This window comes from Leucoraja erinacea, unplaced genomic scaffold (genome assembly GCF_028641065.1).
Source record: "Leucoraja erinacea ecotype New England unplaced genomic scaffold, Leri_hhj_1 Leri_62S, whole genome shotgun sequence".
In the NCBI taxonomy this organism is placed as follows: Eukaryota; Metazoa; Chordata; class Chondrichthyes; order Rajiformes; family Rajidae; genus Leucoraja; species Leucoraja erinaceus.
In genome coordinates this window covers 612,380-627,078 of record NW_026576542.1, presented here as the reverse complement: position 1 = coordinate 627,078, position 14,699 = coordinate 612,380, and the positions used below count along the sequence as shown (strand labels likewise).

General features: G+C 48.6%; 1 protein-coding gene across 2 annotated transcripts in view; it reads right to left on the bottom strand.

The window, feature by feature from the left end:
• Nucleotides 1-14,699, bottom strand: part of rbks (ribokinase) — a 166,602-nt gene that overhangs the window by 2,011 nt on the left and 149,892 nt on the right. The gene's annotated exons all lie outside the window — the stretch shown is intronic.

The following is a 14,699-nucleotide window of genomic DNA, read 5'->3' as shown; positions in this document are numbered from 1 at the left end:
GTAGCTGGCGACTGACTCCATTAAACCTGTTTTAACAGTAGGGTGAGCGCCACTTTCCTGCACTGGCATTTAGAGTATTGTGTTCAGTTCTGGGCACCATATTATAGTGTTGTCAAGGTGGAAAAGGTACAGAAAAGATTTACGAGGATGTTGCCAGGACTTGGGGGTTAAAGGATTCAAGGGCTCGAAGAATGTGTAGGAAGAAACTGCAGATGCTGGTTTACATCTCCTCTCTGCGCTGGGTCCATATCCCACCAAACCTGTCCTATCCATGTACCTGTCTAACTGTTTCTTAAATGTTGGCATAGTCCCAGCCTCAACTACCTCCTCTGGCAGCTTGTTCCGTACACCCACCCAAAAAGTTACCCCTCAGATTCCTATTAAATCTTTTCCCCTTCACCTTGAACCTATGTCCTCTGGTCCTCGATTCCCCTACTCTGGGCAAGAGACTCTGTACATCTACCCGATCTATTCCTCTCATGATTTTGTACACCTCTATAAGATCACCCCTCATCCTCCTACGCTCCATGGAATAGAGACCCAGCCTACTCAACCTCTCCCTATAGCTCACACCCTCTAGTCCTGGCAACATCCTCGTAAATCTTTTCTGAACCCTTTCAAGCTTGGCAATATCTTTCCTATAACATGGTGCCCAGAACTGAACACAATATTCTAAATGTGGTCTCACCAACGTCTTATACAACTGCAACATGACATCCCAACTTCTATACTCAATACTCTGACTGATGAAGGCCAAAGTGCCAAAAGCCTTTTTGACCACCTTATCTACCTGCGACTCGACCTTCAAGGAACCATGCACCTGTACTCCTAGATCCCTCTGCTCTACAACACTACCCAGAGGCCTACCATTTACTGTGTAGGTCCTGCCCTTGCTCGACATCCCAAAATGTAACACCTCACACTTCTCTGTATTAAATTCCATCAACCATTCCTCCACCCATCTGGCCAATCGATCCAGATCCTGCTGCAATCGTTCACAACTATCTTCACTATCAGCAAAACCACTCACTTTTGTATCATCAGCAAACTTGTTAATCTTGCCCTGTATGTTCTCATCCAAATCATTGATGTAGAATGATCTACATTTTCCTTGAGCCTCATCCCCTTCGATGTCTCCTTTTCACACCTTACACTTCTTTATCTCTGCATCTCCCTCTCCCCTGACTCTCAGTCTGAAGAAGAGTCTCGACCCGAACTGTCCAGAGATGCTGCCTGTCCCGTTAAGTTACTCCAGCAGTGTATCTGGAGAAAAAGGATGGGTGACGTTTTGGGTTAGGACCCATCTTCAGGCTCTGAAGAAGGGTCCTGACCTGAAACGCTACCCAACCAGTTTCTCCAGAGATGCTGCCTGACCCACTGAGTTACTCCAGCACTTTGGGGAGGCTACAGAGATGGGTTAAGGCAATAACTGCCCGTGTTGTTGCTATTCCAATAAGCTGCAGGAATGTCATCCGTGGAATACGAATTCCATTCCAGTCTTCACTTAGACATACGGAGACATTGAGCTGATACCACAGTGGCATGGGATATTTTATTGTCACATGTGACAAGTCACAATGAAATACTTTGCTTGCAGTCCTGAGGTATGCAAATAGTCACCACATAAAGGCAGCTGACAAAGCTACAAAGTACCCCTCGCCAGGTCCTCCGTTGTTCTCCCCCCTCACAGCAGTCCCCCCACGTCGGGTACTCTATTGTTCTTCCCCCTTCCCGCTTCATGGTGGTTCCCCCGCAACCTCATCGACAGTAGACCCACCTCCGCCAGTTGATAATCTCTATTATTTCCTTCAGACAGTAAGGGGTGGTCTGGACGTGATAGCGTTTGATAGCTCCTCTTGTTGGGTTAATGCCAGTGACAGTCAATGAAACACGATCTACTGGGGCGAACAGGGCACAACTCAACGTCTGCCTCCTGCATATACTGAAACACATCGACAACTCGTATACGAACTTAGAAGATATGAGTTTGTAGATGATAGGAAAATGAGTGGTGGTGTCGGCAGTGAGAAAGGTTGTCTTACGCCATAGAAGAGTAGATCTTAACCAGTACGTGCATACGCACCCAAAGTACTGTATGTGGTATGTACCTTTAGTTAGGTTCCTAAACATGGGCTCAACAAATTGATATGTTAAGGTACACAAAAATGCTGGAGAAACTCAGCGGGTGCAGCAGCATCTATGGAGAAAAGGAAATAGGCGATGTTTCGGGCCAAAACCCTTCTTCAGACTGATGGGGGGTGGGGGAGAAGAAAGGAAAAGGAGGAGGAGGAGCCCGAGGGCTGAGGGATGGGAGGAGACAGCTCGAGGGCTGAGGAAGGGGAGGAGGCAATGTTATTTGTGTCCCCTTCATGACCCCCCGGCAAAGCCCATAGGGTCCTCTAGGTTAAGAACTCTAGGTTAAGAACCACTGCCGTAGAATGATAGTCACGCCAGTCTGAGGAAGGGACTCAACCCAAAACGTCACCCATCCTTTCTCTCCAGAGATGCTGCCTGTCCCGCTGAGTTACTCCAGCTTTTTTGTGTCTAACTTCAGTTTAAACCAGCATCTGCAGTTCCTTCCTACACACAATAGAGATCGTGCTGGAATGTTTGAGTGGAGCAATGGCAAATGGAATTTAATCCTGACTAAAGCGAGGTGATGTATTTCGGAAGACAAATAAATGTAGATTGAGAGTAGGGAAGATTCAAACAAGGGGACATGATTTGAAAATTAAGGGACAGAAGTTTAGGGGTAACATGACGGGGAATGTCTTTACTCAGAGAGTGGTGGCTGTGTGGAATGAGCTTCCAGTGGAAGTGGTGGAGGCAGGTTCGATTTTATCATTTAAAAATAAATTGGATAGTTATATGGATGGGAAAGGAATGGAGGGTTATGGTCTGAGTGCAGGTAGATGGGACTTGGGGAGAATACGTGTTCGGCATGGACTAGAAGGGTCGAGATGGCCTGTTTCCGTGCTGTAATTGTTATATGGTTATATTATATGGTTATAGTCGACACAAAAAGCTGGAGTAGCTCAGCGGGACAGGCAGCATCTCTGGAGAGAAGGAATGGGTGATGTTTTGGGTCAAGACCCTTCTTCAGTCTGAGCTGGCTGGGGAATCGCTGAGTAGATCCGACTGTTTCTAATTTGGTTCAACCAGAAACGTCACCCGTCCCTTCTCTCCAGAGATGCTGTCTGACCCGCTGATTTAGTCCAGCATTTTGTGTCTATCTTTGGTCTGCATCAGCATCTGCAGTTCCTTCCTACGCAATAAACGTAGAACCTACACAGTGAATTTGTAAAGCCCTCAGAGAGTATAGATGAACAGAGGGACCTTGCAGTACAAGCCCATAGATCTTGACAACTGGCAGAACATCGGATATGGTGATGTTGAAGGCAAATTGGATCAATTCATATGTTCCAGGAGCAGAATTAGGCCATTCGGCCCATCGTCCACTCCACCATTCAATTGTGTCTGATCTATCTCTCCCTCTCAACCCCATTCTCCTGCCTTCTCCCCATAACCCATGACACAAATCAAGAATCTATCAACCTCAGCCTTAAAAATACCCATTGAAGGCCACAGCCTTCTGTTGCAATGGATTGCACAGATTCACCGCCCACTGACTGTAAATAAACTCCTCCACGTGTTTAGGATGTTTAGTGTAGAGATGCAATATGGAAACAGACCTTATTCCACTGGGTCAGCACCAACCATGTTGTCCCACTTTCTCATCCACTCCCTACACACGAGGAGTCATTTTACAGAACCTACAAAACCGCATGTCTTTGGGATGTGGAGGGAAAACGGAGCACCCGGAGGAACCCCACGCGGTCACAGAGAGAACGTGCAAACTCCACACAGACAGCACCTGAGGCCAGGATCGAACCAGGGTCTCTGGCACTGTGAGGCAGCAACTCAAGCATCTAGATAGCATCTATACATAACTAAAACTCTGATCTTGTTATCTTCCAGTTTGGCGGTCATTCTATTTGCGATAGCACTACAATGTTTTGTCAGCGTACTCACTGTTCTCCTGTGCTGCGATTGCACCAAGTTTCATTCTGATCGGTGGAAGCTGGTAAGAGTTATCGAGATTTTAAAATCTTAAAACCCCGCGCGCGCGTGCGCAGATCGATTGCGTTTATTGCCATTCAGCGCCAAACTGAAAGTGGAGACTATGATCCCGGCGGTGGAGAACGACCAGTGGTGGCCAGTGACCAGCGCTCGCTGTGAGTCCCCATCGCACCCCCCAACCCCTTCCACTCTGGTCCCCCTTGCTGGCTCCTGCCCTCCTTGCCTGTGATGCTGAACTCTCCCCCATGGCTCTACCCCCGTCTTTTCTCTGAGCTCTCTCCCCCCCTTGCCCCCCACACCCATCCCCGCCCCACACCACTCCCCCCACACCCCCCATCCCTCCCCCCCCACACCCCCCCATCCCTCCCCCCCCACAACCCCCCCCCCACACCCCTCCCCCCACCAACCCCCACATCCCTCTCCCCCCCCCCCTCTCCCCCCCACACACCCCTCCCCCCACAACCACCCCACACACCCCCACCCCCCACCCCCACAATGACACACCCTCCACCCACACACCCCTCCCCCCACAACCCCCCGTCGGTGGGCCGAAGGACCCGTTTCCACGCTGTGTCTCTGAATTAAACTAAATACGTTGGTGGGAGCATTGAACATTCAAGACACAAACCTGGGTGTGAATAAGAAATCTACAGATCAAAAGAAAGCAGGTGAGCTGGCTGGGGGAGTCTCTGAGTGGGATCCATGTGGCAATCCAACTGTTTGTAATTTGGAATCAGAACTCAATGCAAAGTCATCAAGTGTGCAAACTGGAATGTGCGTTGAGCGCTACAAAATGGATGAAAACACCAGCAGGTTGGACGTAGGAAATGACTGAACTGGAAGTTAAGCTCATCAGCGCCTCTACTTCCTGAGAAGATTACGGAGAGTCGGATTGTCAAGGAGGACTCTCTCTAACTTCTACAGGTGAACAGTAGAGAGCATGCTGACCGGTTGCATCATGGCTTGGTTCGGCAATTTGAGCGCCCTGGAGCGGAAAAGACTGCAGAAAGTAGTAAACACTGCCCAGTCCATCATCTACTCTGACCTTCCTACCATTGAGGGGGTCTATCGCAGTCGCTGCCTCAAAAAGGCTGGCAGTATCATCAAAGACCCACACCATCCTGGCCACACAACATCAGGTAGAAGGTACAGGAGCCTGAAGACTGCAACGTTCAGGTTCAGGAATAGCTACTTCCCCACAGTCATCAGGTTATTAAACTCAACTCAAACAAAACTCTGAACATTAATAGACCATTGGTACACAAAATTGCTGGAGAAACTCAGCGGGTGCAGCAGCATCTATGGAGCGAAGGAAATAGGCGACGTTTCAGGCCGAAACCCTTCTTCAGACTGATGGGGGGTGGGGGGGGGGAGAAGGAAGGAAAAGGGGAGGAGGAGGAGCCCGAGGGCTGGCGGATAGGAGGGTGGGAGGAGACAGCTCGAGGGTTAAGGAAGGGGAGGAGACAGCAAGGGCTAGCAAAATTGGGAGAAGTCAATGTTAATGCCATCCGGACGCAAGGTCCCCAAGCGGAATATGAGGTGCTGTTCCTCCAATTTCCGCTGTTGCTCACTCTGGCAATGGAGGAGACCCAGGACAGAGAGGTCGGATTGGGAATGGGAGGGGGAGTTGAAGTGCTGAGCCACCAGGAAGGAGGTCAGGTTGGTTATTGCGGACTGAGCGGAGGTGTTCGGCGAAACGATCGCCCAACCTACACTTAGTCTCCCCGATGTAAATCAGCTGACACCTAGAGCAGAGGATGCAGTAGATGAGGTTGGAGGAGATGCAGGTGAACCTTTGTTGCACCTGGAACGATTGGTTGGGTCCTTGAAGGGAGGTGAAGGGACAGGTGTTGCATTTCTTGCGGTTGCAACGGAAAGTACCCGGGGAGGGGGTGGTACGGGAGGGAAGGGAAGAATTGACCATTATCTGTTTATTTGCACTTTATCTGTTTTATTTATTCATGCGTGTATATATTTATACAATGGTATATGGACACACTGATCTGTTCTGTATTCATGCCGTCTATATTCTGTTGTGCTGCAGCAAAGCAAGAATTTCATTGTCCTACCTGGGACACATGACAATAAACTCTCTTGAATCTTGAGGATTGTAAGGTCGTTTTTACAGGTCAATAAACACTGCCCAGTCAGGGCAAACACAGTAGTTAGTCAAGTCAAGAGAGTTTATTGTCATGTGTTCCAGATAGGACAATGACATTCTTGCTTTGCTGCAGCACAACACAATATTGTAGACATAAATACAGATCAGATCAGTGTGTCCATATACCATAGAATATATATATATATACACACATCAATAAATAGGTAAAGTGCAATAGGTTGTTATAGTTCATGGTTTGTTTGAAGTTGTGTTTAATAGTCTGATGGCTGTGGGGAAGAGCAGTTCCTGAACCTGGATGTTGCAGATTTCAGGCTCCTGTACCTTCTACCTGATGGCAGTGGAGAGATGAGTGTGTGGCCAGGATGGTGTGGGTCCTTGATGATGCTGGCAGCCTTGGGGTGGCACGGTGGCGCAGCTTGTTGTAGAGCTGGGTTCGGTCCTGACCTCGGGTGCTGTGTGCGGGGAGTTTTGTACCTTCTCTCTGTGACTGCGTGGATCCCCACCAGGTGCTCCGGTTTCCTCCCACATCCCAAAAGACATGCGGGTTTGTAAGTTTGTAATTGAGCCCTAGTGTGTAGGGCCAATGTGGTTGAAAGAGTGGGATAAGATAAACCCACTGTGGACGGGTGATCGATGGTCGGCCTGCACTCAGTGGGACGAAGAGCCTGTTTCAATGCTGATTTTATTGCTATAAACTAAACTAATCCAGTTATACTTGGATATTACACTTGGGTTCAATGTGGAGGAGGGAGGGAGTCCCATGTGAGGGTGGCTGATGTTGAAATCATTATTTCTGCACAAGGAGCTGTGTGACACTATTTGCCGGCGTTACAGAAACCGGAGCAGTACATCAGTGTTGTGCTTGGCAATTGATGCTAGAACTGGTGTTATTCATGGGACCGGAAAAGTATCCGCTAGCTTTGCCCCTGGTGTGTAGGGAGTGGATGCAAAAGTAGGATAACATAGAACTAGTGTGAACGGGTGATCGGTGGACAGCATGGACTCAGTTGGCCAAAGGGCCTTTTTCTACGCTGTATCTCTAAGCTATAGTCTGTGGAATTCTCTGCCACAGAGGGCGGCGGAGGCAGCTTCTCTGGATGCTTTCAAGAGAGAGCTATATAGGGCTCTTAAAAATAGCAGAGTTAGGGGATATGGGGAGAAGGCAGGAACGGGGTACTGATTGTGGACGATCAGCCATGATCACATTGAATGGCGGTGCTGGCTCGAAGGGCCGAATGGCCTACTCCTGCACCTATTGTTTATTGTCTATAGTTCAGTTTAGTTTATTGTCACACGCACCAAGGTACAGTGGAAAGCTTTTTGTTGCATACTAACCAGTCAGCGGAGAGACTATAGATTCAAGATTCAATTTAATTGTCATTTGGACCCCTTGAGGTCCAAACGAAATGCCGTTTCTGCAGCCATACATTACAAACAAATAGACCCAAAACACAACATAATTTACATAAACATCCATCACATCGCTGTGATGGAAGGCCAAAAAAACGTATCTCTCCACTGCACTCTCTCCCCCCCCCCCCCGATGTCAGAGTCAAAGTCAAAGCCCTCCGGCTGGCGATGGCGATTGTCCCGCGGCCATTAAAGCCACGCCGGACGGTGCGAGGTCGCACACCGGGTCTTGGTGTTAGAGCCCCCGGCGTGCGCTCGCAGAGTCCCGCGGCCATTCCAAGCCGCGCGGGGCGGTGATGTCAGGCCCCGCTCCAGGAGCTCTTCGACCCCGCAACTCGGGCGGGAGAAGTCGCCGTTGCAGGAGCCCTGAAAAGCGGTCTCCCTCCAGGGACCCGCGGGCTCCCGGTTCCGCCGTCCGCCAGACCCGCAGTTGCAGCCTGCAAATCTCCGGAGGTCGGGCCGCAGCAGCAGCAGCAGCAGCGCTCCACCACCGCTCCACCCGCTCCGGACTCGGCCAGCTGCGCGACGGTGAGGTGAGTCGTCGGCACCAGAGCCCCCGGTCTTCTCCTGTTGGAGGCCGCTCCTCGTTGCAGCCCCAACGACAACGGAGACCCGACAGAAAAGGTCAGGTCTCCCGTGCAGGGAGAGATTTAAAAGTTACCCCCTCCCTCCCACCCCCCCACACACACACCCCAACACAAAATAACAAAAACTACATAGAAACATAGACAAAAAATAATAAAAACGCGGACCGGCTGCAGAGGCCACTGCTGACGAGAGTCGCGCCGCCTACATGATTAGCACATACATGATTACAATCGAGCCGTCCACAGTGTACAGATACATGATAAAGGGAATAATGTTTAGTGCAAGATAAAATCCAGTAAAGTCCAATTAAAGAAACTGCAGATGTTGTTTGAAACCGAAGGTAGACACAAAATGCTGGAGTAACTCAGCGGGTCAGGCAGCATCTCCGGAGAGAAGGAATGGCTGATGTTTCGGGTTGAGAAGGGTTTGAAAAAGGATCTCGACCCAAAACGTCACCCATTCCTTCCATCCAGAGATGCTGCCTGACCCGCTGAGTTACTCCAGCATTTTGTGTCTATCTCCGATTAAAGACAGTCTGAGGGTCTCCAATAAGGTAGATGGGAGGTCAGGACCGCTCTCTAGTTGGTGAGAGGACGGTTCAGTCGCCTGATAACAGCTGGGAAGAAACAGTCCTTGAATCTGGAGGTGTGTGTTCGTTTTCACACTTCTGTACCTCTTGCCCGATGGGAGAGAGAAGAGGGAGTGACCAGGGTGAGACTAAACTTTTGACAGCACGTTTTCTGCCGAAGGCTTCCGGATACGGAAAGAAAGCAAATTCCTGGGAATGTTTTCAGGAGCAACTGAATATCCCATTGGTAGAATTGTACCAGTCATCATGGAGGTTTGGAGGTTGCTGTGGCCCCTGAACCAACTGAGCCAGGCTTTAAACAGCAAAGCACCGCACATTGAGTAACCTAACATAGCTGCTGCAAATATGTACAAAAACCGGTCACAGAACTATGCAAATTTGCAGCTGCAAGTCAGCTCGTTCTGCAAAAGGTGCAGCTGGTAGAGCTGCTGCCTCCTGGGCCCATTGACTCGGGTTCAATCCTGCCCCGTGGGTGCTGTCTGTGTGGAGTTTGCAACACCCTCCTGTTTGTTTCCTCCCACATTCTACCAACAAGGAAGTTGACACTGATCCAATCTGTAAACTCCCTGATGTGTAGATGAGGAAGTGGATGTGAATCTTGCGGAGCGGAGAGGGAGTGGATGGGCAAGTTTTGAGATACTGCACGGAAACAGGCCCTCCTGCCCGCCGAGCCTGCGCCGACCAGCGATCCCCGCACTACCCTACACACTAGGGACAGTTTACCATTTTACCAAGCTAATTAACCTACAACCTGTACGTCTTTGGAGTGTGGGTGGAAACCGGAGCTCCCAGAGAAAACCCACGCAGTCACAGGGAGAAAGTGCAAACTCCGTAAAGACAGCACCTGAGGATGGAACCCGGGTCTCTGGCGCTGTGAGACAACAATTCTACCGCTGATCCACCATGTCGCATTTATGTGTGAATTTGCAGAGAATAAAAGGGGTTGTGGTAGAGGTGGCATAGAAATGGGTGCTTGATGGTTGGCAGAAACTCAATGGGCTGAATGGCCTTTTTATGTTTCCTTCGGTGGTGCCTACAGCAGGAGAGGAAAAAAACTGCCCTCTTACTTTGAACTGAAAATGTAGTTAGTTAGTTAGTTAGTTAGTTAGTTTAGTTTATTGTCACGTCTACCTGAGGTACAGTGAAAAGCTTTTGTTAAATGCTAACCAGTCAACAGAAAGACAATCTATATATTACTAAAACGCTCATCTGGTTTGTTTGTATATATGCGTGTGCATACGTGAGCTCCCAAAATACAGCCAAAACGGTACACGATAGCGCTACAATTTTTCGCCCACCTTTACTCACCATTGTCCTGTGATGTAAATGAAACAAGTTCAGATTGATGGTATATTTTACAAGTCATTGACATTTTAATCTTTACAAAACCAACTTTACAAAACCACCTTTCCACTTGCCTTGCCCGTCAGCCGCGTTCGATGTCACAATGGGATCCCGAATTTCATTGACATTAAAAAATTGCGATTTTCTCATCCACTCCCTACACACTAGGGACAATTTACACAGGGCCAATTCAGCTACAAACCTGCACGTCTTTGGGAAGTGGAAAGAAACCGGAGCACCCGGAGGAAACCCACGTGGTCACAGGGGGAACGTGCAAACTCCACACGGACAGCGCCCGAGGTCAGGATGGAACCCGGGTCTCTGGTGCTGTGAGGCAGCGACTCTACCCGCTGCCGCTCTTGTTCTACAGCAGCCTTTATCTGTGTTTTCAAACATATTTGACATCTAACTTTGAGGTTCTAATGAAAGTCATTAAACAGAACCATTAAACCTCCAGAGATGCTGCCTGTCCCGCTGAGTTACTTCAGCACTTTGCGTCTATCTTCAGTGTAAACCAGCATCTGTAATTCCTTCCTACACACCCTTAGTAACCCAGCAGGTAGGGCAGCATCTGTGAAAGGAAATAGACAGCGGTCAGGATCAAAGCCGGGTGTCTGGCAGCAGTTCTACCAGTTACGTCACTGTGCCTCGCCAATACTGTTTTGTCCCGTTGCCAATGTTGACAAGAGATGCAATGCTGAATTGCTGCTCTGGGTTTCGTGTTCCATCTTTAAAATCAGTGCCTCTGTTCAAAACTGCACTCCACAAAAAATGCCAGTCTGGACTGTGACCACAGTTGGATGTAAAAAGCTGGAGTTACTCAGCGGGTCAGGCAGCATCTCTGAAGAGAAGGAATGGTTGACGTTTCGGGTCGAGACCCTTCTTCAGACTGAGAGTCGGGGGAAAGGGATACGAGAGAAATAGACGGTGATGTAGAGAGATACAGAACAAATGAATGAAAGATATGCAAAAAACTAACGATGATAAAGGAACATTGTTAGCTGAGGGCTAGATAGAAACATAGAAACATAGAAATTAGGTGCAGGAGTAGGCCATTCAGCCCTTCGAGCCTGCACCGCCATTCAATATGATCATGGCTGATCATCCAACTCAGTATCCCGTACCTGCCCTCTCTCCATACCTCCCGATCCCCTTAGCCACAAGGGCCACATCTAACTCCCTCTTAAATATAGCCAATGAACTGGCCTCAACTACCCTCTGTGGCAGAGAGTTCCAGAGATTCACCACTCTCTGTGTGAAAAATGTTCTTCTCATCTCGGTTTTAAAGGATTTCCCCCTTATCCTTAAGCTGTGACCCCTTGTCCTGGACTTCCCCAACATCGGGAACAATCTTCCTGCATCTAGCCTGTCCAACCCCTTAAGAATTTTGTAAGTTTCTATAAGATCCCCTCTCAATCTCCTAAATTCTAGAGAGTATAAACCAAGTCTATCCAGTCTTTCTTCATAAGACAGTCCTGACATCCCAGGAATCAGTCTGGTGAACCGTCTCTGCACTCCCTCTATGGCAATAATGTCCTTCCTCAGATTTGGGATGAAAACAAGTTACAGACAATGAAACTCAACAAGGCGACTTTGAAGCTGGTATGACTTGGGTGGGGAGGGATGGACAGAGAGAGGATGCAGGGGTTGAAATTAGAGAAATTAATATTTATACCATTGGGCTGTAAGCTGCCCAAGCGAAATATAAGATGCTGGTCCTCCAATTTGCGTTTGGCCTCACTCTGATAATGGAGGAGGCCGAGGACAGAAAGGTCAGTGTGGGAATGGGAAGGAGAATTAAAGTGTTTGGCAACCGGGAGATCAGGTTGGTCCAGGCGGGCTGAGTGAAGGTGTTCAGCGAAACAATCGCCCAGTCTGCGTTTGGTCTCGTCGATGTATAAAAGAACAACAGATACAGTAGATGAGGTTGGCAGGGATGTGAGTTAAGTCACCTCTCCCTGCTAGTTGTGGTCTGCCTAAGTTCATTAAACAACAGTGCCCATTACTAGAACCCGCACATGTTGGAATGATTGGAAGAGGAAGGTTCAAACGATAACAGTGACCAACACCAAGTTACTTCTATTATAGGTAGACACAGAGTGCTGGAGTAACTCCGCGGGTCAGGCAGCATCTCTGGAGAACGTGGATAGATGGCGTTCCATTGTTCCATCGAGACCCTTCTTCAGACTGAGGTTTTGCAGTGTTATCTTAGGCTTAGAGTCAGACTCGATCAAGAACCTTTTTCAAACTGTTCTCGAATCGAAACGTCACCCATTCCTTCTTTCCGGAGATGCTGCCTGTCCCACTGAGTTAAGGGCCTGTCCCACTTGCGCGTCACCAAATCCCCAAATCCTGGTGCGCCATGCGCTCACCGCTCGTCGCTGCCCACGTCACCACATCTCACCACTCGCATGCGTGCGTCTTGTGTCGTGACACGTAAATGATGTCGCGTAAATGACGTGCAAATAACGCCCAAGTGAGACAGGCCGTTTACTCCAGCATTTTGTGTCTATCTTCAGTTTCAACCAACATCTGCAGTTCCTTCCGACACATATCTTTGATCGGACTTTACTGGACTTTATCCTGCACTAAACATTCTGGAGAGAAGGAATGGGTGACGTTTCGGATTGAGACCCTTCTTCAGACTGAACCTGCAGTGATGCTGCCTGTCCCACTGAGTTAAAGACATTAGACAATAGGTGCAGGAGTAGGCCATTCAACCCTTCGACCCAGCACCACCATTCACTGGGATCATGGCTGATCATCCACATTCAGTACCCCACTCCTGCCTTCTCCCCATATCCCTGACTCCGCTATCTTTAAGAGCTCTATCCAACACTCTCTTGAAAGCATCCAGAGAATTGGCCTCCACTGCCCGCTGACGCAGAGAATTCCACAGATTCAGAACCCTCTGTGTGAAAATGATTTTCCTCATCTCCGTTCTATATGGCTAACCCCAGTTGCTCCAGCATTGTGTGTCCATCTTCGATTTAGACCATCTGCAGTTCCTTCCTATACATTATACCTGTCCATTTGGCAGGTACTTGGATAGGAACGATTTGGAAGGATATGGGCCAAACACAGGCTGGTGGGACTAGTGTAGATGGGGCATGTTGGTCAGTGTGGGCAAGTTGGGCCAAAGGGACTGTTTCCACGCTGTATCACAGTATGACTCCAACAGAATTTATAAGACACTTGGACAGGTTGGGAAACTTGCATGGGTAAGTTTAGTTTAGTTTAGAGATACACAGGCCCATCGGCCCACTGAATCTGCGCCGACCAGTAATCCCCGCACATTAAAGGGGCTGTCCCACTGTGGCGACCTAATCTGCGAGTTCCGACGAGTTTGACCTCGACTCATACTCGCAGCATGGTCGACACGAGGTCCTAGGAGGTCTTTGTAACTCTCCTTCATGCTTGAGAGTGGTCCCCGCGTACTCGAGGCCTCAGATAGGCCGCGGTGTATTTTTCAACGTGCTGAAAAATGCCCGCGAGTAAAAAAAGGTCACCATGGAACAAATCCATACTTTTTTTACTCATAGGTTTGGTCGTAGTAGGTTGGCATGTTAGTTGTAGGTAATCTAGGGTAGTCGAAGGTAGTCGTAGATAGTCTTCATCATAATCGAAGCTAGGTCGAAGGAGGTCCTCTTCACTCTCCACTATTCGGTGTCCAATTTTCCTGAAGTTAGTCATGGCTAGTCGTAGCTAGTTGACGCTGGTCTTCAACATAGTTGAAGGAGGTCGAAGGAAGTCTTCTACATCGTTGAAGGAGGTCTTCAACATAACATTTTGTTCAAACTCCCCTAAACTCTTCTAAACTCGCCAATTAGGTCGCCCAAGTGGGACAGCCCCTTAACACTATCCTACACACACTAGGGACAATTTATACATTTATACCAAAGCCAACTAACCTACAAACATGTACATCTTTGGAGTGTGGGAGGAAACCGCAGATCTCGGAGAAAACCCATGCGGTCACAGAGAGAACGTAAAACTCCGTTCAGACAGCTCCCGTAGCCAGGATTGGACTTGGGTCTCTGGCGCTGTAAGGCAGCAACTCTACCGCTGCACCACCATTGCTTCGAAGGGCCTGTTTCCATGCTGTATGACTCTCATCCCAATAACATTTCCCATTTGACACACACGGCAGGCCTTTCATTCACCAGTCGTCATGGCGCTGGGAATAAGTGTGCAAGGGTTGCATTTGACTCCCGTCCCGGAGATGCTGGGAATTATCACCCACGTCCCACGCACCGGCTGCATGACTCATTGACCCACAGAGGCTTAATCTCCCTGCCAGACCTCAGTAGATAACCAATGCATTCCTATCTGCTGAGTTGCTTCTGTTTTAAAACAGAACATTGGCCTTTTGTCTTTCTTTTCTTTAAACAAACATGCCTCGCCACAAAAAGGATCATTCATGAAGGCAAATGAGATCAAAGATTGACAATGCAAGTGTCCACAGGGTAAAATGCTTGTGGTCAGGACAGTCCTCTCCTCCATATTCTACTTACTAATCTAATGGTAATCTGGATAACAATTTCAGCCTTTCAAAAAAAACAAAAA